We start from the raw sequence: 26,321 nt of genomic DNA, 5'->3' as shown, positions 1-26,321 counted from the left end.
TAACCAGAATTCTTCCTACTGACCTCCAAATTATTGAGGAACTAAACTGGCCACCAATGTAAGGAGAATTCTTCCCACTGGCCTCCAAAGAATGGAGGAATTACACTGGCCACCAATGTAAGGAGAATTCTTCCCACTGGCCTCCAAAGAATGGAGGAATTACACTGGCCACCAATGTAGCGAGAATTCTTCCCACTGACCTCCACAGAATGGAGGAATTACACTGGCCACCAATGTAAGGAGAATTCTTCCCACTGGCCTCCAAAGAATGGAGGAATTACACTGGCCACCAATGTAAGGAGAATTCTTCCCACTGACCTCCACAGAATGGGGGAATTACACTGGCCACCAATGTAAGGAGAATTCTTCCCACTGGCCTCCAAAGAATGGAGGAATTACACTGGCCACCAATGTAAGGAGAATTCTTCCCACTGACCTCCACCAAATGGAGGAATTACACTGGCCACCAATGTAACATTGCCTTGTTTCCATTGACCACAACTGTGGTACGGTTAATGTACCTTGAGCTGTAGGTATCATTTTTAGCAGGGGGTTCTCTGAGACCTAAAATTATTTCAAGGGTTCCTCCATGGCACAAATTTTTTTACGATTGGCTGATCTATCGCCTCTCTTTGTACTTTGCTCGCCATCTCCTAGACTCAGGTAACTTTCCCTTAGATGATCCCGTGTGCCCCTTGGAGGTAATCGTGATTTATAGTTAATAATAAAGCCACCATCAGATAAGAGTGAGCTTATCTCTCAGGATCCATACACTCCTTCTTTTTTATGACCGCACACTCCTGGCAAAAAAAAAAAACACTTAACTCCGAGCACTTTGAACCAAACATGGCGCAACGTGGATTTGATTTCAGCCTCAAGAAATAAAAAAAAAATTAAAAAAAGGAACCGTCTGTGTTAATTGGCAAATGCAACCGGCAAGAACCTGGAACTTGGCTCCTCCATGTGGCAGAAAATAATTAAAAGCATATTTGCCTGTAATGCGTTTCGTATAATTATCATTCCTCCCGAGCGTGATTTATTGTGCTATTATTATCGCCGAGAGCCGCTCCAAAGGTCAGCCTGATGTAGGTAATGTTTGAGAACGCTCACGCCTTTTGTAATAGTCCCAAATCTGCCCTTTTTCCTCCTCTTTCCTCTACTCCAGAGGTGGCCTTGCAGCACCGGGGGGGGGGGGGGGGGCCTGGGTGCAGTTCCCACCGGGGAACCAAACATTTGTGCCCAGTGCAAAATTTGCTCCAAAATTAGAAGACATCAGGGCACCATTTTTTATCTGAGTAGGCTTGAAAGTGAACTCCAACTTTCCCTACAGTCTTGCACAGTTGTACAGGATACTGAACATGCTTACTCTGGTTGCACTGCACACTGCGAGCTTCTCACAATGTGCAGCAAGTAAGATGAAGCCTGTCTCCTTTCCTGGCTGGAGATCTTCCAGCATCATCTAGCCCTTTCCTCCTTGGCCTGACAGTCCATGGCCTGCCCCTTTTATTCATTGGGTTTGAGGTTTTGTGCCTGCATTCCATAGAGAAGCACAGAGGCTCAGCGATAACATCACTGAGACTAAAATAAGGTATGTAATAAGGACGAAAAGAAAATTACAACCGGGAACGGAAAAAATACAAGCAGGTTAAACTTCAGCTTTAAATGACAAACTGCAGACTACGCACCAGAGGACGGAGGCAGCAATAATCCAGAATCAAACATAACACAGCCCGTCTTCCATCGGGGGAGGGCGGGTTCAAAGCTTGGCAGGCAGAAGCGACTGGGTATTATGCGGGATTATGGCGGAGACACTAATAAGGTAACAATCACAGAGAACCATTTCATCCGCACTAATATCACAACATTCGCTTCCTCAACAATGGGCCTATTGTCAGCCCCGGCAAATTCTATTGTGCTGCGGCCGCTGCCAAAACAAGAGCTGTTATTCTTCATCACAAGGGGGGGGGGGGAGAAATCCAACAACAGAATCGGTTTAATATTTTCAGATATGACATTGTGTAGGTGTGTGTGTGCGTCTTCCAGAATCTGAAACTATATGAGAACATAAATGACGGTTCGAAAGAAAAGGGAACGGCCATGGGTGAGTGATCTCCCCGACCAAGTCCTCCCCTTTATTTCTTATGCCTTCTATGGCAGGAATAAATACCTCCCGTGCTTAGTGACCAACTTGTTACTACATACCTCCCAACTGTCCCGGATTTCGAGGGACTGTCCCTGATTTGGAGCAATGTCCCTCTGTCCCTCTTTCCTCCTCATTTGGCTCATCTCCCAAATGCGGTGCTTGCTGCCCGCCACTCGCCGTATGTTGGATCATTTCGTGGCATGTGGACACTGTCCTGGACAACTGCCCCGGATTTTGAGGGACTGTCCCTCCATCCCTCATTCCTCCTCATTTGTCACTCATTTTGGTCTGATCTATATAGATGTATATAAAACGCACTTTTTATCTATGAAAAAGTGTTTCCCAGTCCCAGTGCTAAACCTTTCATCTGATTTCTAAATTGCTGCATTTGTAGATTCCAATAGCCAATATAAAGGAATAGTAGTGGTAAAAAAAAACACTTGATGGTTTAACCAACTTTATTTTTTTGTACAGTTCTCCTTTAAGGGGGCGTGGCAAGGGGTGTGTCCTATGCCTGCATACTTTTGCTGATAGGTGTCCCTCATCCCCATCTCAGAAAGTTGGGAGGTATGTTTCTTCATGTATTGACTCATAAAAAAAAAACAATAACATTTTTTAATATATTGCAGCTGGCCAGTTCTTCCATTTTTTTTTTTGCTAAGAACGTTTTCAGGAAGTAAACAAGAGACCTGTTGATCCTGCCAGAAATGCAGTATTCTTATCGCTTTCTGTGATCTGAAGAGTATATCAAAGGATGTGAGCTCCAACAAGTCTACATTATCTTTCACAAGCAAGAGGTTAAAAACTGTAGCCGACGCATTTCAAGGCTCACACGCCCACTTTTATGCCTCCAACCTTTCAGAACAAGTCCAGTTGAATGTGACTACACACATATCCATCATCAGATCCGCTGAGCTTACGCCAGGGTCACCTCTAGCCCACTCGGGGTGGGCTTTTGGGGATAGTCTTAAAGTTAGGCTCCGGGAAAGGTATAAAGTTCCTCAAACTGGGAAAAGAATGGAGATTTAGGTGGTAGTAGTTGGTCATATTCAACTGGACTTGCTCTGTAATGTTGAAGAGGTCTTGCAGGTTGTTCAAGCCACTTCTCTAAATGCAGGAAGTGTCAGGAACATAGACCCCAACATTTATATCCACCAAGGATGAGATGACCTAACTAAAAGAGGGTGGTTTCATCATTTTCACACCTTCGATGGCAGAACAGCCACTATGCAAATTCAGATGTAAATGGGAACTATGTGGATTTTGACGTAAAGGGGAATTCTACGAATTCAGATGTAAGGGGAGCCAGATGTAAAGGGGAACTCTGCAGACTCAGATTGTAATGGGGAACTATGTGGATTTAGATGTAAAGGGGAACTATGTGGATTTTGACGTAAAGGGGAACTATGTGGATTTTGACGTAAAGGGGAACTATGTGGATTTAGATGTAAAGGGGAACTATGCGGATTTAGATGGTAAGGGGAACTATGTGGATTTAGATGGTAAGGGGAACTATGTGGATTTAGATGTAAATCGGAACTATGCGGATTTAGATGGTAAGGGGAACTATGCAGATTTAGATATAAAGGGGAACTATGCGGATTTAGATGCAAAAGGGAACTCTGCTGATTCAGATGTAAAGGGGAACTATGTGGCTTTAGATGTAAAGGGGAACTATGTGGATTTAGATGTTAAAGGGGAGCCAGATTTAGATGTAAGGGTAACTCTGCGGAAATCAGATGTAAAGGGGAACTCTAAAGATTTAGATGTAAAGGGAAACTATGTGTATTTAGATTTAAAGGGGAACTATGCGGATTTAGATGTTAAAGGAACTATGTGGCATTAGATGTAAAGGGTACCTCTGCAGATTCAGATGTAAAGGGGAACTATGTGGATTTAGATGTTAAGGGGAACTCTACGGATTCAGATGTAAGGGGAATCAGATTCAGATGTAAGGGTAACTCTGCGGATTCTGATGTAAAGGGGAACTCTGTGGATTATAGATGTAAAGGGGAACTATGCGGATTTAGATGTAAAGGGGAACTATGCAGATTTAGATGTAAAGGGGAACTATGCGGATTTAGATGTAAAGGGGAAACTCTGCGGATTCAGATGTAAGGAGAAACTCTGCGGATTCAGATGTAAGGGGGGATTCTGTGGATTTAGATGTAAAGGAGGAACTCTAAATCCATGCGATTAGAAAGGTTATTTCATCACAAAATATATGTATAGTGTATACTAAAAAAAAACGAATATGCCGTTTGTCCCTAAAGTGTTTGGCTAGAAAGAAAAGGTGGCAAAGCTACCCAAGACAGGAAGGAGAGCCGGCTGCAGAACATGTGAAAGGGTCCCACTGCAGGGCTACAATTAAGGGCTCCACCATGGAAGAAAAAAAAACCCTGGAATGAATAGGAAGGGCCACGGGCTTGGGGAGTAGAGGGGCCTTCATTTTTTTTCGCACCAGGGCCCTGAAGGTTCTAGTTACGCCTCTTCCTTCCATCCTGTTCTTGAGCCAGGAATTTACAGTCAATGCAGCGGAGAGTAGTGGTAGTAGGTCTGAGTTGAAGTCAGCACCTGCCAAGGGGGGGGGGGGGGTAGACTGCGGCCTGGTCAGTCCATCCTAAGAGCACTTGCTGGAGTCCAGACGTAGGCCCTACGGAACCTGTCCCTACCGCTAGAACTGTCCCTGACAGACGGGAATGTTCTCCCTAAACTAGACACTTTTCCAAAGGCCGCCAGGGTCGCCGAAAGCAGCGTAGACAACCAGAATGCTGCTCCTGCAGACTGAGGGAACCATAGAGGAACCAAGTTTCCCTTGACTTCCCCTCCAACTGCAGTACGGCTTCAGAGGAGCGCCACCTACTGTGAAGACAATAGACTGCGCCTGCCTACACACACATCTACCATCACTGTAAATTCTAAAGTCTCTTCAACTAATCTAGGGGGCAGATCCTCTGAGCTTACTCCAAGGTCATCGCTAGCTCATTCAGGGTAGGCTGTTGGGGATAGCCTTCAAATTAGACTCCTGAAAGGTACGAAGTTCCTCAAACTGGGAAAAGAATGAAGATTTAGGTAGTAATAGTTAATAACATTCAACTGGACTTGTTCTGTAACATTGAAGATGTCTTGTAGGTTGTCCAAGCCACTTCTCTAATTCCAGTAAGTGTCGGGAACACACCCAACATTTATATTCACCAAAGATAAGATGATGTAACTATAACAGGGTGGTTCGACAATTTTCACACCTTCCATCATGTTCTTGGTCAATCAACATCTAAACATTCCATGGTTGAATGAAGGTATCAGTGACACCTGTGTGGACATCAATGCTGGGGGGTATGTTCCTGAGGGTCGGTTCACACAGGGGCGACCCGTCAGGTGACTTAGCCGCCTGACAAGTCGCATCCCGCTCTATGCAATGGAACCATTCTAATCGGAGCGACTCAAGACGCTCCGACTTAGAAAAAGGTTCCTGTACGACTTTTGGGGCGACTTGCATTGACTTCTATACAGAAGTCATTTCACAAGCCGCCGCTAAAGTCGGATCCCGGTCGCGCTGCAAGTCGTGCTGCCTCAGTGTGAACGGGCTCTGACACTTGTTATAAGTGGCTTTGAGAAGCTACAAAATGTCTTCAACATTTCAGAACAAGTCCAGTTGAATGTGACTTCCATGTCCTTGATAAATGAGAACCTTCATAGACATATGGAGCTTTATAGAGATTTCGACATTTCAATAAAGATTTCAGCCACCCGGAAGGTGGAAACCATATGGACCTCCTCCCAGCTGCCTACTGGTGGAGTTGTCCAGCTTGAGGCACCCACTAATCACCCACCCACCAATCACAGCCACTGGACTATGCCACTGAGCAGTTCCGGGGTTACCGGTGCTCAGCAGAGTCGGCTGCTTTCCCTCTGTAGGGCTCCGGTACCCACATATGTAAATGGTAGGGGATTCAGTAAGCCTGTACAACCTCCTCTTCATTCTTCTCACCTCCCATGTCATAGGAAAGATGTAAGCAGAGGCTATTACTGAGGTGTCAGCTCCTCCGCACCACTCACTCCATCCAGGAGCAGTCACGGCCCAGAGCGAGGGCGCTGATCCAGAGCATGAAGGGCCGTGTATACATACTGCATGTCTGAATGCCTAAACAAGCATTACGGCTAATTAGGTAGATTAGAATTCACAGCAGATTTGAAGTATAAACTTTCACCAGGAAACATTCTTCTGAGCCTAGAAAATGAATTAATGAGCTGTTTTGTCTTTACATTAAGTCTCTTGTGGTGGCCTCAGGGTATGGCTGCCAAATTTCTATACAAACTCTGCAGTGACACATTGTAATGCTCAGGAACGATGACAAATGAACTGTGAAAACTTCAAAGCCGTACAAAAACCAGATTCCGGTATGTGGCTTATGTGTGACATTCATTTGGGACCCCAAGTGTCATTGTTCTGGGACCCCCAAGTGTCAGTGTTTCATTGTTCTGGACCCCCAAGTGTCAGTGTCTCATTATTCTAGGACTTTAAGTGTCAGTGTGTCATTGTTCTATGACCCTCAAGTGTCAACATGCCATTGTTCAGGATCCCCAAGTGTTAGTGTGTTATTGTTCTGGAACCCCCAAGTGTCAATGTGTCATTGTTCTGGATCCCCAAATATCAGTGTGTCATTGTTCTGGAACCCACAAGTGTCAGTGTGTAATTGTTCTGGATCCCCAGGTGCCAGTGTGTCATTGTTCTGGATCCCCAAGTGTCAATGTGTCATTGTTCTGGATCCCCAAGTGCCAGCATGTCATTGTTCTGGGACCCCCAAGTGTCAGTGTGTCATTGTTCTGGACCCCCAAGTGCCAGTGTGTCATTGTTCTGGATCCCCAAGGGCCAGTGTGTAATTTTTCTGGGACCCCCAAGTATAAGTGTGTCATTGTTCTGGACCCCCAAGTGCTAGTGTGTCATTCTTCTGGACCCCAAGTGTTGGTGTGCCATTGTTCAGGATCCCCAAGTGTTGGTGTGTTATTGTTCTGGAACCCTAAATGTCAGTGTGTGATTGTTCTGGATCCTCAAGTGTCAGTGTGTCATTGTTCTGGGACCCCCAAGTGTCAGTGTGTCATTGTTCTGGACCCCCAAGTGTCAGCGTGTCATTATTTTAGACCCCCAAGTGTCAGAGTGTCATTGTTCTGGGTCCCCCACATGTAAGCGTGTTATTGTTCTGGATCCCTAAGTGCCAGTGTGTCATTGTTCTGGATCCCCAAGTGCCAGTGTGTCATTGTTCTGGACCCACAAGTATTAGTGTGTCATTGTTCTGGACCCCCAAGTGTCAGTGTGTCATTGTTCTGGACCCCCAAGTGTCAGTGTGTCGTTGTTCTGGATCCCCAAATGTCAGTGTGTTATTGTTCTGGAACCCCAAATGTCAGTGTGTGATTGTTCTGGATCCCCAAATGTCAGTGTGTTATTGTTCTGGAACCCCAAATGTCAGTGTGTGATTGTTCTGGATCCCCAAATGTCAGTGTGTTATTGTTCTGGAACCCCAAATGTCAGTGTGTGATTGTTCTGGATCCCCAAGTGCCAGTGTGTTACTGTTCTGGAACCCCAAATGTCAGTGTGTGATTGTTCTGGATCCCCAAGTGCCAGTGTGTCATTGTTCTGGACCCCCAAGTATCAGTGTGTCATTGTTCTGGATCCCCAAGTGTCAGAGTGTCATTGTTCTGGGACCCCCAAGTGTCAGTGTGTCATTGTTCTGGACCCCCAAGTGTCAGTGTGTCATTATTTTAGACCCCCAAGTGTCAGGGTGTCATTGTTCCGGGGGCCCCTACGTGTCAGCGTGTTATTGCTCTGGACCCCCAAGTGTCAGTGTGTCATTATTTTAGACCCCCAAGTGTCAGGGTGTCATTGTTCCGGGGTCCCCATGTGTCAGCGTGTCATTGTTCAGGATCCCCAAGTGTCATTGTTCTGGGGCCACATGTATCATATCAAACTCTCCTCCAATGAAGTCACTGTCACAGCCAGATCCTCCAACCAACATTATCCAACAATTAATAATCATTAAGTATCATTAGCACAGGGTGACAACACCGGAATATGTAAAATGTATTAATCGTTTATCAGATAATCAATCAGATAATCCTGGAAGCCGTTCACATGGAGTGATGGAGTAAAAACATTTATTCTATTGGTGTTTACTGTGTGAATGGCTCATGTGCAGCCTTTCATCATCTCCCTAATTATCCCAGGGAGGGTCGGGGTGGCCCAGAATCGGGGAGGATCCCAGCGCCGGGTGCAGGGTGTGGCCTGTGAATTCAGCAAAACTAAAATAAATCTTCGGATGAGATCCAGACAGCTTGTCCCACTGCGGGCAGGATAAGGCTCTCATCCCCCATCCCTATCCCTCCTCAGATCCTCTATTATTAGCAAAAGGATTTCTGTCCATCCAGTCCTGATATTCACACAGCACAGCCAGGTGAATGACACCGTTTACAGTTCAGGAATGTAGTAGTGTCATCTTTCCACCCCGAGCCTAATGACTGGCCAGTGAGAGAGCAGAAGTAGACTGATGAGGTCATCACTCTGCTCTTGCTTTCTATTAGCATGTTCCTTCTCAATGTATTTGAATTCAACTCACCTGATTGGCTCGCCAGTCCTGCCCATTTCGTTTCCCAGTCTGAGCCCAAGCTGTATGGGGATTGCAAAAGCCTGAAACCAAGTCAAATGCAGTTTTTCTTTCACTGGACAATGAAAGAGCAGCAGCAGACTGATGAGGTCAGCCCTCTGTTCACTCTGCTCTCTCCTTCTATTGGCATGTTCCTTATTATTGCATTTGATACATCTGATTGGCTCCCATTCCTGTCCATTCCCTCCACCAGTCCTGCCCATTCCCTCCAGTGGTCCTGCTCATTCCCTCCACCAGTCCTGCCCATTCCGTCCAGTGGTCCTGCTCATTCCCTCCACCAGTCCTGCCCATTCCCTCCACCAGTCCTGCCCATTCCCTCCACCAGTCCTGCCCATTCCCTCCACCAGTCCTGCCCATTCCCTCTACCAGTCTTGTCCATTCCCTCCACAAGTCCTGCCCATTCCCTCTACCAGTCTTGTCCATTCCCTCCACCAGTCCTGCCCATTCCCTCTACCAGTCTTGTCCATTCCCTCCACCAGTCCTGCCCATTCCCTCCACCAGTCCTGCCCATTCCCTCCACCAGTCCTGCCCATTCCCTACACCAGTTCTGCCCGTTCCCTCCACCAGTCCTGCCCATTCCCTCCACCAGTCCTGCCCATTCCCTCCACCAGTCCTGTCCATTCACTCTACCAGTCCTGCCCATTCCCTCCAGGGGTCCTGCCCATTCCCTCCAGCAGTCTTGCCCATTCCCTCTACCAGTCCTGTCCATTCACTCTACCAGTCCTGCCCATTCCCTCCAGGGGTCCTGCCCATTCCCTCCAGCAGTCTTGCCCATTCCCTCTACCAGTCCTGTCCATTCCTTCCAGTGGTTATTGGCCTCTTTCTACAACAGAGCTCAGACTGAAAGAGGGAGGAGTAGAACAATGAGAAAATCGATTGTGCAACAGTGCTGACAAGGAATATGCTGATAGGAGGAGAGAACAGAGTGACAGAGAGATTAGCTCATCAATTTGCTGCTTCTCTATCCAGTCACAGGCTGGGGGAGGGTGAAGACTTGTAAGTCTTACTTAATTACAGTAGAGAAAATCTGATCTCCTGGCATCTTGCCAGACAGGGCTGTGCTGTGTGGCAGAGCTGTCTAAGTCTCAGAACTGGACGGACAGAAATACAAATCCTTAGGAAAGACTCCCGCTCGGTATCTGCAAACTACAGCGGTGAGGTCAGAGGTGAAGGACCAGGAAAGGAAAGCTCAGCGATCCCCCAGAACTTACCGCCACCAATGCCATGTGTGTTGGCATTGCCACTTAACGAGCGCTCAGATCTGTCCTCCCCATTCCACAGTGAGGCGCTTCATTGTTACCCACTGACTGAACATGCCCGGCCCCGCCAGCTCACACATGCACTCGGGATGCCAGGCGTTGCTCAATTTGGCACAGACAGGAAGAAATATGTTCTGTGTTACACAACATCAAACCACAGAGGCTGCACATCAGGTGACGTCATTCCATCATAAGAGTCACAGCGGCCAACAATTGTTTTGCTTTGGATGGAGTGGGGAGGGTTAGAACAGCCATTAGGTTTTTATTGATTTAAGGCTGGGGGTCTCCAAACTACAGTTTAGTGGCCAAATCCGGCAGGCTGCAAGATGATATCGTGCCCTCTGATGTAAGAGGGGACTCTAATGGAAACTGAGATATAAGAAGGGACACTAATTGGGACCCTGATGTAACGGGGGGTCTGATGGGGACTCTGATGTAAGGGGGACACTAATGGGGCCAATGATATAAGGGGTACTCTGGTGTAATGGGAGACACTGATGAGGACTAATATAACAGGGGACTCAAATGTAAGAGGGGACACTGATGGGGGTTGTGTTGTAAGAGGGGACACTGATGGGGACTCTGATGTAAGAGGGGACACTGATGGGGGCTCTGATGTAAGCGGGGACACTAATGGGGGTTGTGTTGTAAGAGGGGACACTGATGGGGTTGTGTTGTAAGAGGGGACACTGATGGGGGCTCTGATGTACGAAGAGACACTGATGGGTGCTCTGATGTTAGAGTGGACACTGATGGGGGCTCTGATGTAAGAGGGGACACTGATTGGGACTCTGATGTAAGAGGGGACACTGATGGGGACTCTGATGTAAGAGGGGACACTGATGAGGACTCTGATGTAAGAGGGGACACTGATGGGGGCTCTGATGTACAAGGGCACACTGATGGGGACTCTGATGTAAGAGGGGACACTGATGGGGACTCTGATGTAAGAGGGGACACTGATGGGGGCTCTGATGTCAGAGGAGACACTGATGAGGATGATGATGCAAGAGGGGACAGTGATGGGGGCTCTGATGTAAGAGGGGACACTAATGGGGGCTATGATATAAGATCGGACACTTATGGGGGCTCTGATGTAAGAGGGGACACTAATGGGGGCTATGATATAAGATCGGACACTGATGGGGGCTCTGATGTAAGAGGGGAGAGTGATGGGGGCCATGATATAAGATCGGACACTGATGGGGGCTCTGATGTAAGAGGGGACACTAATGGGGGCTATGATATAAGATCGGACACTGATGGGGGCTCTGATGTAAGAGGGGACACTAATGGGGGCTATGATATAAGATCGGACACTGATGGGGGCTCTGATATAAGAGGGGACACTAATGGGGGCTATGATATAAGATCGGACACTGATGGGGGCTATGATATAAGATCAGACACTGATGGGGGCTCTGATGTAAGAGGGGAGAGTGATGGGGATTCTCATGTAAGGGGGGAGGCAGGATTGTGGTATGGGGGTGACTTTAATAGGGACTGTAGGGAGTAACTCTGATGGTCCCACATTTAATTACTTTGTTTTGTTTTACTAAAAGTTTTAGCTCCAAATCCTATCAGGTATTTGTTACCTCTCTCAGAGATCATCCGGGGTCACCATCTACTTCCTGCACTGAGATGACACAATCATGTAAATCCTGGTGCCAGTGTCATGCTCTGTTTTCACAAATGTCTGACACAGATCAGCCACCCACCTCTCAGCTTGTGACTTGCTACAAAATGACACTATTGCAGTCTGATCACTGGGGAAGGGGGGGGGGGAGGGGAGACTGGGGAAACAGTTTCTTCTGCCTGCAGCAGACTGATCACGTCATCTACGCCTAGGCAAAGTCCAAGCACTGGAGCTCAAGGATGGATTTTTAATGATAACGGATGGAACTTTTCTGAAGATTGATAGAGTCGCTGTATATTTTATATGTCAGGAATGGATTCATACAGACTTGAGCTGCTGACGGAGTCACTTTAGGTTTACCGGGTCGTATAGGAAACTAGAACTCCCAGCGTGCATTGCCAGCACAACCCCCGGTAAGCATGTCTAGCTACAAAACCACTGACCCATGAAGTCGTGTGTTTTCACCACACATAGGACTATAAATATATACATGGAAAATGTTTTTTTTTATTCCACAAACCAGGGGTGTAAAGTTTTGTGTTGAATCGTCGATCCATGAGCGCTCACAGGCTGCCGGATTGCAGGAGGGTCGGAATGTGAAGATTGCTGACAACAGGTGTGGGCTGAACAACATCGGTGTCAGGAGCCAGACGGGCAGATCTACACGGCAGCTGGAGGGCCCCGGGAGCGCCGACAAATTTAGCCGGCTGGGCGGCAGAGAACCCGGAGATTAGAGGGGGTGGAAAAAAAACTCATCTGGTTTATAGAACTTTACTGAGTGATACAAAGTATCAAAAAAAAAAAAGAAAAAATGAATAATGTTTTACCATATACAGTATAAAAGTATTCATACCCCTTGACATTCTCCACATTGTGTCATGTTACACCCAAAAACATAAATGTATTTTATTGGGATTTTATGTGATAGACCAACACAAAGTGTCACATAATTGTGAAGAGGAAGGAAAATGATAAATGGTTTTCCAATTTTTTTACAAATAAATATGTGAAAAGTGTCGGGGGGGGGGAGCATTTGTATTCAGCCCCCTTTACTCTGATACCCCTAACTAAAATCTACTGGAACCAATTCCCTTCATTAGTCACCTAATTAGTAAATAGAGTCCACCTGTGTGTAATTGAATTTCAGTATAAATACAGCTGTTCTGTAAAGCCCTCAGAGGCTTGTTAGGGAACCTTAGTGAACAAACAGCATCATGAAGGCCAAGGAAAACCAGACAGGTCAGGGATAAAGTTGTGGAGAAGTGTAACGCACAGTTAGGTTATATATATAAAAAAATCTCCCAAGCAGGAGCGGACTGACAACTCATGGGGCCCCCGGACAATAGGAGATTGTGGGGCCCCCAGGCAATCAGAGATTATGGGGCCACACAGTATACGCACATGCAGTATACAATCACACAGTATACACAGACATGTTCCTATTGGCTGAGAAGGTACTGGAGAGGTGGGGCAGACCAAAAGGATGTCAGTAAGGGACATTTCAGAGACAGATGTAAAAAAAAAACACAGATTTTTACATACAGTCCCTGGTTTTACTGAGGCTGGCAACTCTGATGGGGCCCCCTAGTGGCCCGGGGCCCTCGGGCAGTGCCCGAGTTGCCGAATTGGTCAGTCCGCCCCTGCTCCCAAGCTTTGAACATCTCACAGAGCTCTGTTGAATCCATCATTGGAAAATGGAAAGAGGATGGCACAACTGCAAACCTACCAAGACATGGCCGTCCACCTAAACTGACCGGGCCGGGCAAGGAGAACATTCATCAGAGAAGAGCCAAGAGGTCCATGGTAACTCTGGAGGAGCTGCAGAGATCCACAGCTCAGGGGGAGAATCTGTCCACAGGACAACTATTAGTCGTGCTCTCCACAAATCTGCCTTTTATGGAAGAGTGACAAGAAGAAAGACATTGGTGATAGAAAGTCACAAGAAGTCCCATTTTTGTGAGAAGCCATGTGGGGGACACAGCAAACATGTGGAAGAAGGTGATCTGGTCAGATGAGACCAAAATTGAATGTTTTAGCCTAAAAGCAAAACTGTATGTGTGGGGGAAACTAACACTGCACATCACCCTGAACACACCATCCCCACCGTGAAACATGGTGGTGGCAGCATCATGTTGTGGGGATGCTTTTTGTCAGCAAGGACAGGGAAGCTGGTCAGAGTTGATAGGAAGATGGATGGAGCCAAATGCAGGGCAATCTTATGCCCCGTACACACGAGCGGACTTTTCGACATCCAAAGTCCGACGGACTGAGTCCGTCAGACTATCCGATCGTGTGTGGGCTGCAACGGACTTTAGCTTCGCAAAAGTCTGACGGACTTTAGAAATGAAGCATGCTTTAAATTTTCCCGACGGAACTCCGCCGGACCCGGTTCCCTTCGAAAAATTCGCTCGTGTGTGTGCTACTCCGACGGACTAAAACCGACGCTAGGGCAGCTATTGGCTACTGTCTATGAACTTCCTACGTCGAATCCAGTCGTACGTCATCACGTTCGACTCCGTCGGAGTTTGGTGTGATGGTGTGTGGTCAAGTCCGTTCGGTCGAAAAGTCCGCCAGAACTCCGTCGGAACTCCGGCGGAACTCCTTTGGAGGTCTGTCAGACTTAATCCCTCTCGTGTGTACGGGGCATAAGAAGAAAACCTGGAAAAGACTTGAGACCGGGGCGGAGGTTCACTTTCCAGCAGTACGTGCTTCAAAAAAGAGAAAAAAAAATTGAAATCCATGGGTCTGGCGCCCTGCATGTATATTAGGGGCCGGGCACATGGATTAGGGGGGCGGCACCCCTGCGCTCCATATGGAGCGACTATCACTGGGTGCTAGCGAAAAGAAAGGGTTCCTGCACTACTTTTCTGCAACTTTGGTGAGATTTAAGTGCCATAGGCTGCATTGTTAAATCAAAAAAGTTGTAAGCAAGATACAAAGAATTTACAAAGAAATTGCTTGCAAATTGCAGGACTTTGGGGTCGCAGTTGTGTGAACCGAGCCTTACGGTCCCTCAGTGCAACCCCCCCCCCCCCCCACCCCCTCCCTCCATGGTGTGACCTTGGTGTAGTTCCTCCACTAATGTGATCCATTCTCTGCTTTCTTCAGTCCTATATAACGTTACATTGTTGTATAATGTTTGTCAATATAATGTCTTCCTTCCTGTACAATGATAAATTGTTGTATAATGTTTGGCAATATAATCTCTCAGAAGGGAATTTACAAAAAAAAAAAGAAAAGAAAAAACATTTCCTAATAATAAATGTCTGGAAAGGTGATTCCTGAGTCTGAGAACAGAACTCTGTATTTTCTCAATGAAAGTTACCTGGGAGTTTGGCTCCTCCCACAGCTACCTAAACCTGCTCTACTAGGGAGTGCTGACATTCCGGCTTTAGTGGTTATCATCGGACGCTCTCAGCACAACAGGAACTTAAATTTAAATGTCTCCAGCTGAGGATTAACTTGAAGTGTTAGTTCACCTTTTCAGAAAAAGAAAATGAAAAGGTGAACTAACAGTCAACACCCAATGTGCTGCCTGGATCTCACCGGCTCACAGCCTCCCGGCTCCTGGACCTCCAGCCAGTTGAAGATCCCCTAACCTCCCACAGTTCCACCCAACCTCCCATAGTGGCCTGCTGTGGCTTTGAATCTCTCACAATGCCCCCTGAGAGCCCTCGGTCCCCACAGTGCCCCCCAATCTCCCACAGTGCCATCCAATCCCCTAGCTTGCTGCAAGACTTCAGCCCCCCCTCATAGTCTACCACAGGGGCATTGCTGGGTCTACAAAAAATCTGTGGCTAGAGCCCATAGCAAGGAAATAAAGAAAGTTATACGCTTGGTCGGGCATACATTTGATGGGCACTGGTGGGCTGCATTTGATGGGTGCTGGTAGGCTGCATTTTATGAGCACTGGTGGGTTGCATTTGATGGAGCACTGGTGGGCTGCATCTGATGGGCGCTGGTAGGCTGCAATTGATGGAGCGCTGGTAGGCTGCATCTGATGGGCGCTGGTAGGCTGCATCTGATGGGCGCTGGTGGGCTGCGTTTGATGGGTGCTGGTGAGGCTGCAATTGATGGGCGCTGGTAGGCTGCAATTGATGGAGCGCTGGTAGGCTGCATCTGATGGGTGCTGGTAGGCTGCATCTGACGGGCGCTGGTAGGCTTCATTTGATGGGCACTGCTAGGCTGCATTTGTTGGGTGCTGATGGGCTGCATTTGATGGGCGCTGGTAAGCTGCATCTGATGGGCGCTGGTAGGCTGCATTTAATGGGCGCTGCTAGGCTGCATTTGTTGGGTGCTGGTGGGCTGCATTTGATGGGCACTGGTAGGCTGCATTTGTTGGGTGCTGGTGGGCTGCATTTGATGGGCGCTGCTAGGCTGCATTTGATGGGCGCTGGTGGGCTACATTTGATGGGCTCTGGTGGGCTGCAATTGATGGCAACTGGTGGGCTGCATTTGATGGGTGCTGGTGGGCTGCATTTGATGGGCACTGGTAGGCTGCATTTGATGGGTGCTGGTGGGCTGCATTTGATGGGTGCTGGTAGGCTGCATTTGATGGGTGCTGGTAGGCTGCATTTGATGGGCGCTGGTAGGCTGCATTTGATGGGCACTTCATTAAAAAGGTGGGGTATACATGGGCAGGGCAAAGGGGAAGGAGTCAGTGGTGGAGCCAGGGGAGGGTGGCAAAATTAGGTTTCTCCTAGGGTGTCAAAAATCCTTGCACCAGCCCTGGGTCCAACCCGCTACTAGCAAGGTGTACCTAATAAAGTGGCCGGTGAGTGAATATAGCCTAATATCATAGAGCCATCTACTACAAATTGCATGAAGTTGTTTTGGGCTTGTTGGCCCTCATCAGTGCGGTGTATGGAAATTATGGCTTCTATGGAGTAAGGCTTGGAGACCAACAAAACTGTTTATAACCTTGCAGGTTATGTGGTGAGATGCCGGTTATGTAAATACATCAATAAGAGGAATGTCTGACAAGGAATTCTTCTTGGTAATACAAACTAATCTCGGCAGATACTGGAAGCATTTATTACAGAACTCTCCCCACTTCTATTCTGTAGATTTCTTCAGCTGCAGAAATCTTTTGAAATGAGAGCCAATGGGAGGCCGTGCAGGGAGGATGAGGTCACCGGTGATTGCATGTCCCATCATTCTTCTACACGCCCCGGGCTGTTGGCACTCAGTCCTGTGACCCCGGGTCAAATGATAATACTGCATAATGATAACGTTAATAAAAATATTAATAAATAAACTGCTTCAGCAAAAAAAAAAGAAAAAACATTCTTATGATAAAGCTGAGTCCTCGTTATATATACATTTTATGCGGACCTTATACAGCTCCTGTTGTATCAATGCAAGCCATAGGATTTAAACCAGAAGTTTAATCTGCTTATATTTTGCCTTCCCTGGCTCCTCAACATGCCAATGACATTTGAAAAAAAAAATCCTTTCCATTTTCATTACAAACCTTAGTTATAGCCATTAATGTCATCCAACAAATGAGGCGGGCTATACCTGGCTGGCTGCAGCTTCTTATGCATATTGCGAGAAGCTCACAGTGTGCGGTGAAATCACAGGAAGCCGCTTCAGTCCAGGAGAGGAGCCGCTACAACCATACAAGACTGGAGGGAGGATTTAAGAACAGATCAGATTTTTCTTAGAGCTGAACTTCACCCTAAAGGGGAGGTACCACTTTATGACCACCTCTCCCCTCCTCTTCCACATTTGGCACATAAAAAATATATTTTTTTAGGGAGTGGGTACCTGGTTTTGATGGGTACCCGCTCCCACGTCCTCTCAGATGACTTACGTGATTTGAGAAGAAGTCACCTCCCCCCCCCCCCTTAGCCCGCAGCCTCTTCAGACACATCACAGGTCCCAGAAGACTGCGGGAACGTTCACAAGGCGCAGAGTGAAGTCGCAAGGAGTCACAGGCGGCTTCCAATGCTAAACATGCCAGCGCCGGGGACCCGAAGACTGGCACAGAACCGGCACAGGTGAGGACAGCGCTGGATCCTTGGACAGGTAAGTGTCCTTTTATTAACCACCCCCGTATAGACAATCACGGCGGCGGGGTGGCTCCCTTGTTCTGTGCCGGGGGGCACGGCGCATCCCCAATCTCAGCCAATGATGCGGCTCTTTACTCATGTGATCAGCTGTGTCCAATCACAGCTGATCACATGTAAACAAGGAAATGCCGGTTATCGGCTTTCCTCTACTCCCACTGGAAGGAGGCGAGGCGAGCCGATCAGCGGCATTTCATCACAGGGGAGCTCTGTACAGATAATCAGGGCACTGATCATCAGTGCAGCCCCAACAGTGACCAGCAGTGATGCCAGTTAGTGCCAATCAGTGCTGCCTTTCAGTGCCAATTAGTGCAGCCTATCAGTGCCCATCAGTGGTGGATATCACTGACGCCTATCAGTGCCCATCAGTGCTGCATATCACTGATGCCTATCAGTGTCCATCAATGCCGCCTATCAGTGCCCATCAGTGGTGCATATCACTGACGCCTATCGGTGCTCATCAGTGCTGCATATCAGTGCCCATCAGTGCTGCATATCACTGACGCCTATCAGTGCTGCATATAAGTGCCCATCAGTGCTGCATATCAGTGCTACCTATAAGTGCCCTTCAGTGTCATCTCATCAGCACACATCAGTGGGGAGATTTACTAAGGAAAATGTTTTTTTCTCAAAATATTAAGTCTTTTTAATTTTTTTTGCAAAAATTTTAAAGTCCAGTGGTGATTAAACTCCCAGGAGGTATGATTATGTCTGATTTTTGATGCTCAAAGCGGTACATTGTTTCGCATGCAAATTTGGCGTTTTATATTGTAGGCCTGTAATTCTTAAGAATAACTCACTTAAATCTGTCCAAACCAGAGTCTAGTAGACATCCCGGGTATGATAAAGATTGAATCACGAAAGCAAGCAGCGCTTTGCGGGTAGTTTTAACCCTTCTTCGGCCACTAGCGAGGGGTTAAAAGCGCGCCGCTAGCAGCCGAATACCTCCGCTTTACCGCTAACGCCACCCCCGCCCCAGTGTGAAAGGGGTCTTAGGGACTAGGTAATGTAATTTGTAAGATTAGAGTGTACTGTTTGTGTTTTTCACTTTTTGCGTCACGGCACTCGCAGGGACCGAAGCCCGGCACAGTGATAGATCCGGCAGAGGACACGGCTCACACACACAGCGGGGGGGGGGGGGGACATGGCAGGATCCTGGGGACAAGGTAAGTAACTTTGCCTGGATCCTGCGATGTGATCCCGAGTGTGGCTCAGGGTTACCGCTTTTGGTAATGAAAAATTCACCCCGAGGCAGACTCGGGATTACCGCCAGGGATGTTAAAATACCACCAAAAGAAAGCTCCATCTGTCTCAAAAAAATTATAAAAATATCATATGAGTACAGCAGGGGTGCCCAACCTTTTGAAGAGCAACTTAAGTCAATTTGCAACTGGTTGCAGGCCACAATGAGCGGAGCAGGAGGATGACAGGTCCGTGTCCACAGACACAGCCCACTCTACTCTATGGGCCCTCTGCTCCAATCCGATTTGCCCAGACGGAAGGGACAGATCCCTTTCTGTTTTTTTTTTTTTTTTAGGTAGACAGGTGTAAACAGACACAAGTCCGTTTACATCTGCTGCTCCATAGAGGTGAATAGTAAGTCCGATTGGGTAGGACCAATCATGTGAAAGGGGCCTAAGACTGCTTTCACACTGATGCGCTGCGATTTTCCCAAAGCGCAGGTGCAGCGCAGTGAACCTGTGGATCTTCTGCAGGTTAGCTGCACTTTGCCCTAAACTTCTATTATATTCTGCAGGTTTGGTGCACTTTCAGAAGGTGCAACAAACCTGCAGGTAATAACAGAAGTCTATGGCTCAATGCAGGTAACCCGCAGCTGCACTGCATCTGTGGATCAGTTTGAAAGCAGCCCAGTAACCACTGCAAAACAGATATATCCATATATACTGTGAATTTAGTAGTAAACTTACCTTTAATAACTGTCTTCCATTCTGGTATCGCTGGCTGTTGCTGTCCCAGGCGGAGTGCATTTGGTATCACTCTGCCTGTGACAGGAGTGGGCACCATACACAAAGCATTGGCTTATGTGGCTCTGCTCCTGCAGCCACTTGCTTCCACTACCAGTGGCTTCATTCACAAAAACTGCTGCTCTGGGATGGGCTGGTCGGCAACCCATGATCTGGGCTTACCAACCTGCGATCTTAGAGCAGGAGGTCGAGGGCCACATCAGAGGGCTCCGCGGGTCAGATGTGGTTGGGCAACACTGGTGTACAGTGTTGCATGACTGCGCAATTGTCATTCAAAGTGTGACAGCGCTGAAAGCTGAAAATTGGCCTGGGCAGGAAAGGGGGGTAAAAGTGCCCGGTATTGAAGTGGTTAAAAGTCAGCAGCTACAGTATTTGTAAAATGCTTACGTTTTATGTTTTCTTTCTAGGGTGAAGATCCCTTTTAATAGTTTGTGATTCGAATATCAAACATGGGATCTGATATGAAGCAGATTATCACCAGGATCAGTCGTGGAACAAGAATTCTGTCACATGGAGAGGGGAGTTCACAAATGTTGCAGATGATACAAAACTAAGGATAATAAACAAACAAATAAAATATCTACTCATAATAATTACTGTTGTTGGTACTAATTACCCAGCGTACATAGAGATCAGCAATGTATGTATGACTGTACAGAGGTGTATGGAAACACTGGAAGAAAAACACGGAGCGGAAATGATACAATGTGATAAAATAATGATAAAATGCTATACAATGTAATACCATGTGACATATTGTCATACTATGAGATACAGTGAGATATAGGGGGCAATTCACTAACGTTTTCCGCATGCAATAACACTGTCACATGACTTATTTGCATAAATTATTGCATGCAGTAAATAAAGTCCAATTCACAAAAAAAATAAAAAATAATTACGATTATATAGTATTTAAAGCCGAATGAAAAATATTGTCAAAAAAATGTGGTAAGCTCTTAAGTTCAATTCACAAATGGAACAGAGTAAAAAACAAGCAAAATTTATCACCAGGGTTTTGCTGGTGGTATCACATGTGGCATTTGTCAGAAATAGCGTGCCCCCCCCCCCCCCAATAGGTGGTTGCCAAGGATCGGGCCGGGAAGCTGGCTGCTGCGTCCTTAACAACAGATGATTCATCAAAAAAAAAAAAACAGAGAGGGGTCCTCCCAAGGACTACACCACGCAAAATTAAAAAAAAAAGGACTTGGGGTCCCCCCCCCAAAGTCCATACCAGACCCTTATGCAGCCCAGCAAGTCAGGAAAAGGGGGTGTAATGAGCGAGTGCCCCTACTGAACCATATGGGTGGCACAGTGGTGTGGTGGTTGGCACTCTCACCGAGCAGTAAAAAGGGTCACTGGTTCAAATCCCAACCACGACACTACTTGACTAGGGTTTGCATGTTCCCCCTGTGCCTGCGTGGGTTTCCTCCGGGTACTCCGGTTTCCTCCCACACTCCAAAGACATGCAGGTAGGTTAATTGGCTTCTGTCCAAAAATTGGCCCTAGTATATGAATGGGGACCTTGGATTGTGGGCTCCTTGAGGGTAGGGACCGATGTGAGTGTACAATGTACAGGGATAGGGACAATTGTAGACACTCACTCAGGTTGGACTGGTGTCTTTATTCAACCTTCCTAACTATGTAACTATATACCAGGCCACATGCCCTCAACATGGGGGGTTTATCTGACCCCCCTACCCCAAAGCATTTTGTTCCCATGACAATGGCCTCTTCCCCACAACTCTGGGCTGTGGTTGTGGGGGTCTGTAGGCAGGGGGCTTATGATCCGGAAGCCCCCTTTACATTGTTGTACACCTACTCATTCACCCAAAAAAGTGTCAAAAAGAAATAAAAACGCACACGCAGTTTTTTACAAGTCCTATATTAGAAATACAAAAACCTTGTCCCCTGATGTAGATCCATCACCAATCACGATGTCCACCACACTACCGGACAAAAAATAAAATAAAAAAATAGCTCCGCTATATAGATAAGGGGCTGGGCCACCTGACGACGTCACCTGGTGGCATTGCCCCATTGTAACGTCACGACCAAGCAGGCAATTGTCAGGGATATGACGAGGGGGCAGTGCCACCCGGTGATGTCACCAGGTGGCCCTGCCCCTTACCTATTTAGGAAATGTCACACGGCAAGGCAGGCAGACTGCGGGAGCGTTAGTCAACTTTTTTTCTGGCATTGTGATTGATGATGGATCTACACTGGGGGAACACATACACTTTTTGTGTGAATAGCGGGGAATCTGGGGACCCCCTTGTTAAAGGGGTCTTCAAGATTCCGATAAGTCCCCTGCCCGCAGACCCCCACCACCACAGCCCAGGGTTGTAGGGAAGAGGCCCTTGTCTTCCTGCTCAGATAAGGGTCTGGTATGGATTTTGGTGGGGCTCCACACAGTTTTTATTTTTTTTAACATTTTGGCGTGGGTTCCCCTTAAAACCCATTGCAGACCCGAAGGGCCTGGTATGCATTGGTGGGGACCCCCACGCTGTTTTTTCTTCATAATTTTTAATTACCGGAATTTTTTTTTACATTCAGCGGATTCCCTGTTGATAGCTGATGAGTCATCAGTTGTTAAGGATGACCAGCAACCCGCTCAATGCAATAAATTACCGCAATAAATAATACGGTGTTGACCCCTAAATCGAACAAGCACCAAATTTGGTATTTAGTGCAAAATTCTTAGTGAATTGCACTTTCAAAACTGATTTACTGCAAGCGTTATTTTTCCACATTTTATTGACCATTATTTAACTGTTAGTGAATTTACCCCATAATATAATACAATGCTATACAATGTGATATGATGTGATACAATGCTATGTAATGTGATACAATGCTATACAATGTGATAATGTGATATTATATTATACAATGTGATATAATGTGGTATAAGGTGATGCAGTGGGGTAGATTTACTAAAATTTGTGCACTCGGACTCTGGTGCAGCTGTGCATGGTAGCCAATCCTCTGCTAACTTCAGCTTGTTCAATTAAGCTTTGGCAATAAAACCTGGAAGCTGATTGGTTTCTATGCAGAATTGAGCCTGATTTTGCATTCTCCAGTTTTAGCAAATAAATCCCAATGTGTTATATTGTGATACAATGTGATATAATGTTATATAATGTAATACAATGCTATACAATGTGACATAATGTGATACAATGTGATATAATGGGATATAATGCAATACAATGTGATATAATGGGATATAATGCTATACAATGTGATATAATGTGATACAATGGGATATAATGCAATACAATGTGATATAATGTGATACAATGGGATATAATGCAATACAATGTGATATAATGGGATATAATGCTATACAATGGGATATAATGCCATATAATGGGATATAATGCTATACAATGTGATATAATGGGATATAATGCTATACAATGTGATATAATGGGATATAATGCTATACAATGGGATATAAAGCTATACAGAGGGATATAATGCTATACAATGGGATATAAAGCTATACAGAGGGATATAATGCTATACAATGTGATATAATGGGATATAATGTGATACAATGTGATATAATGGCATATAATGGGATATAATGCTATACAATGTTATATAATGGGATATAATGCTAAACAATGTGATATAATGGGATATAATGCTAAACAATGTGATATAATGGGATATAATGCTATACAATGTGATATAATGGGATATAATGCTATACAATGTGATATAATGGGATATAATGCTATACAATGTGATTTTTTTTTTTATGGTTAGAACTTCCTTTGCTGGCTGTGTCTCCACTCAGGAGATCTTCCCTCACTTCCTGTTCCAAAGAAATAAAAAGGACATTTCCCTAAAGTAAGAAACGGTAATTGCTTTGACAGTTGTCACCGGAACAGGTGTCTCCATTGGATGATTTCCAGTCACCATCTGTTCCAGTGACAGCTGTAAAATTTTGGATTTCCCTTATTGTTTCTCTAATGGTCATTGGGACAAATACAGAAGGAGAATCTCTCCAGCTGGGAGACAGACAGTAATAAAAACCTGACAGTCCCGACTCCATGGGAAAATAAAAAAAATAAAAATTAGGAAGTTTGTGCTAGGGTGCCACATCCCAACCTCATGCAGCTTTCCCTAAATGGAAGATGACAAAAACTAATCGTTTATTTTCCACTGCTGATTACTCAGCAACAAACAGATGTCATAAATAGATAGCTTTTCCACTGCTGATTATTTAGCAACAAACATAAGATGCCAGAAACAGATAGCTTTTCCACTGCTGATTACTCAGCAGCAAATAGAAGATGCCAGAAACAGATAGCTTTTCCACTGCTGATTATTTAGCAACAAACAGAAGATGCCAGAAACAGATAGTGTTTCCACTGCTGATTACTCAGCAACAAATAGAAGATGTCATAAATGGATATTTTTTTCCACTGCTGATTACTCAGCAGCAAGAAAGACTGCCTATTGATCGTTTCCACCTGTTTCACAACACTGAGAGCTTGCTTTCCATGTAGGAGATGAAGTAACCCCCACCGCGTTGCCATGCCCTCAATGTATGTCGCAGTTTGTTGTGTGTACGTTGATAGGAGTTGCTGGACCGATGTAGAGCTCCCTGATTGGACCAATTGTTTCTGTCTTTGCACGTGCTCAAATATCGCCCATTTCCAATAAGTCCTCTCCACACTTTTCTCTAGGAAATAATAGACAGGAGAGGACTTTGGACTTTACCATGGAAGGTAAACATGTCAGAATGTGGTCCTGTCTGTCCGCGGACCGCCCCCCTCAGCCTATCACTGCAAAGCTCGCTTTACTGGATTGGTCGGAGATAAGGACACCATGAGACGGTTGTCCCACAGGCACAAGATTAATAGTTTCCTCCCCAGAAATGACAGGTCTTCTTTTAAAGCAATAGCTGACCTTTGTGAAGTTCACGCCTTGAATGTTTGTGAACAAAAAATCAGCTGAGGGCAATGCCATAGTTCTTCTGCTATGGCTAACTGTAGTTCCTGGAAATTCTAATTAGGGGATACCTAAGCTTTCTCCTTCAAAGAGAACCTCAATAATGGCGGCCACCATAACCTGGAGGGAGGGGAGCAGGGCTGCTGTTAGAAATCACAGGTCCCCGTACAGCCTACCTGACAGGGGGGTGCAATTGGGCAAATACTAGAACTGATCCAAATCCCCTGTATGGCTCCCCCTGCTGCAGCTGAAAGCCAGAGGGGAAGTAAGCCGACAGCCTTGCGGGGAAAAGGGTAAAAAGGGTGGCCGAAAAGAGAGTACCACTGCACCTCCTGTACGGGACCGGAGCCCTATAAGTTTAGCAGGGGACCTGGACAGGAGGGGGTGACCGGCGCTCTGATCCCCCTGTGTTGCTCATTGTGCAGCAGCTGAAAGCTGGAGGGGAAGGAAGCCGAAAGCCTTGCAGAGAAAAGGGTACGCAGGGCTGCTGATAAGAGGGTACCACCAGACCTCCTGTACAGGGCCCCATCAGTTCAGCAAGGGGTCCTGGACAGAAGGGGGTGACCGGCACTCCGATCCCCCTTTTTGTGTCTTCCTGCAGCAGCTGAAAGCTGGAGGGGAAGGAAGCCAGCAGCCTTGCGGGGAAAGGGTACGCAGGGCTGCTGATAAGAGGGCACTACCACGCCTTCTGTACAGGGCCCCATCAATTCAGCAGGGGAGCCTGGACAGGAGGGGGTGACTGGCGCTCCGATCCCCCTGTGTGGCTCTCCCTGCAGCAGCTGAAAGCTGGCAGGAGGGAGAGGAGGAAAAGCCAACTTTCAGCTGCTGTAGGGAGAGCTACACAGAAGGATCAGCGTGACGGTCACCCCCTCTTGTCCGTGTCCCCCTGATAAACTGACAAGGCCCCATCCAGCCTACCTAACAGGGGGGAGCAATTGGCCAAATACTGAAACTGATCTAAATCTCCTGTATGGCTCCCCCTGCTGCAGTTGAAAGCCAGAGGGGAAAGAAGTTGGAAACCTTGTTGGGAAAAGGGTACACAGGGCAGCTGATAAGAGGATACCACTGCAACTCCTGTACAGAACCCAAGCCCCATAAAGTTTAGCAGGGGGTCTGGACAGGAGGTAGTGACCAGTGCTCTGATCCTCCTATGTGGCTCTTCTTGCAGCAGCTGAAAGCTGGAGGAGAAGGTAGCCAGCAGCATTGCGGAGAAAGGGTATGCAGCAGGGCTGCTAAACAGAGGGTACCACCACACCTTCTGTACAGGACCGGGTCCCATTAGTTTAGCAGGGAGGCCTGGACAGGAGGGGGTGACTGGTGCTCGGATCCCCCTGTGTGGCTCTCCCTGCAGCAGCTGCAAGCTGGCGGGAGGGAGAGGTGGAAAAGCCAACTTTTAGCTGCTGTAGGGAGAGCTACACAGAAGGATCGGAGTGCCAGTCACCCCCCCCCCCCCCCTTGTCCGAGGCCCTCCCGCTAAACCAATGGGCCTGAGGACCCATACAGCCTACCTGACAGAGGGGTGCAGTTGGCCAAATACTGGAACTGATCCAAATCCCCTGTACGGCTCCCCCTGCTGCAGTTGAAAGCCGGAGGGGAAGGA

The 26,321-nt window shown here is 46.8% G+C and overlaps 1 protein-coding gene and 1 long non-coding RNA gene across 18 annotated transcripts in view; one reads left to right on the top strand and one right to left on the bottom strand.

Annotated features, from left to right (window-relative positions):
• Positions 1 to 26,321, bottom strand: part of MICAL2 (microtubule associated monooxygenase, calponin and LIM domain containing 2) — a 392,610-nt gene that overhangs the window by 346,150 nt on the left and 20,139 nt on the right. The window contains exon 1 of one of the 17 annotated variants that reach the window (XM_077453574.1): positions 10,014 to 10,094. The exons of the other annotated variants lie outside the window; for them this stretch is intronic. The gene's annotated coding sequence lies outside the window, so the exon portion shown is untranslated. Of the gene's footprint in view, positions 1 to 10,013; positions 10,095 to 26,321 lie in introns of those variants that run through there. 17 annotated transcript variants of the gene reach the window in all.
• LOC143929652 (uncharacterized) lies at positions 1,575 to 20,346 on the top strand. Its single transcript, XR_013262557.1, has 2 exons — positions 1,575 to 1,819; positions 20,161 to 20,346. It is a non-coding gene; the product is annotated as an uncharacterized LOC143929652 (long non-coding RNA).

The sequence above is a fragment of the Lithobates pipiens genome, unplaced genomic scaffold (genome assembly GCF_037356315.1).
Source record: "Lithobates pipiens isolate NorthernLeopardFrog02 unplaced genomic scaffold, aLitPip1_a1.2 Scaffold_24, whole genome shotgun sequence".
NCBI lineage: Eukaryota > Metazoa > Chordata > Amphibia > Anura > Ranidae > Lithobates > Lithobates pipiens.
The sequence above is the reverse complement of the archived record's forward strand: the minus strand, read 5'-3'. Positions and strand labels throughout refer to the sequence as shown.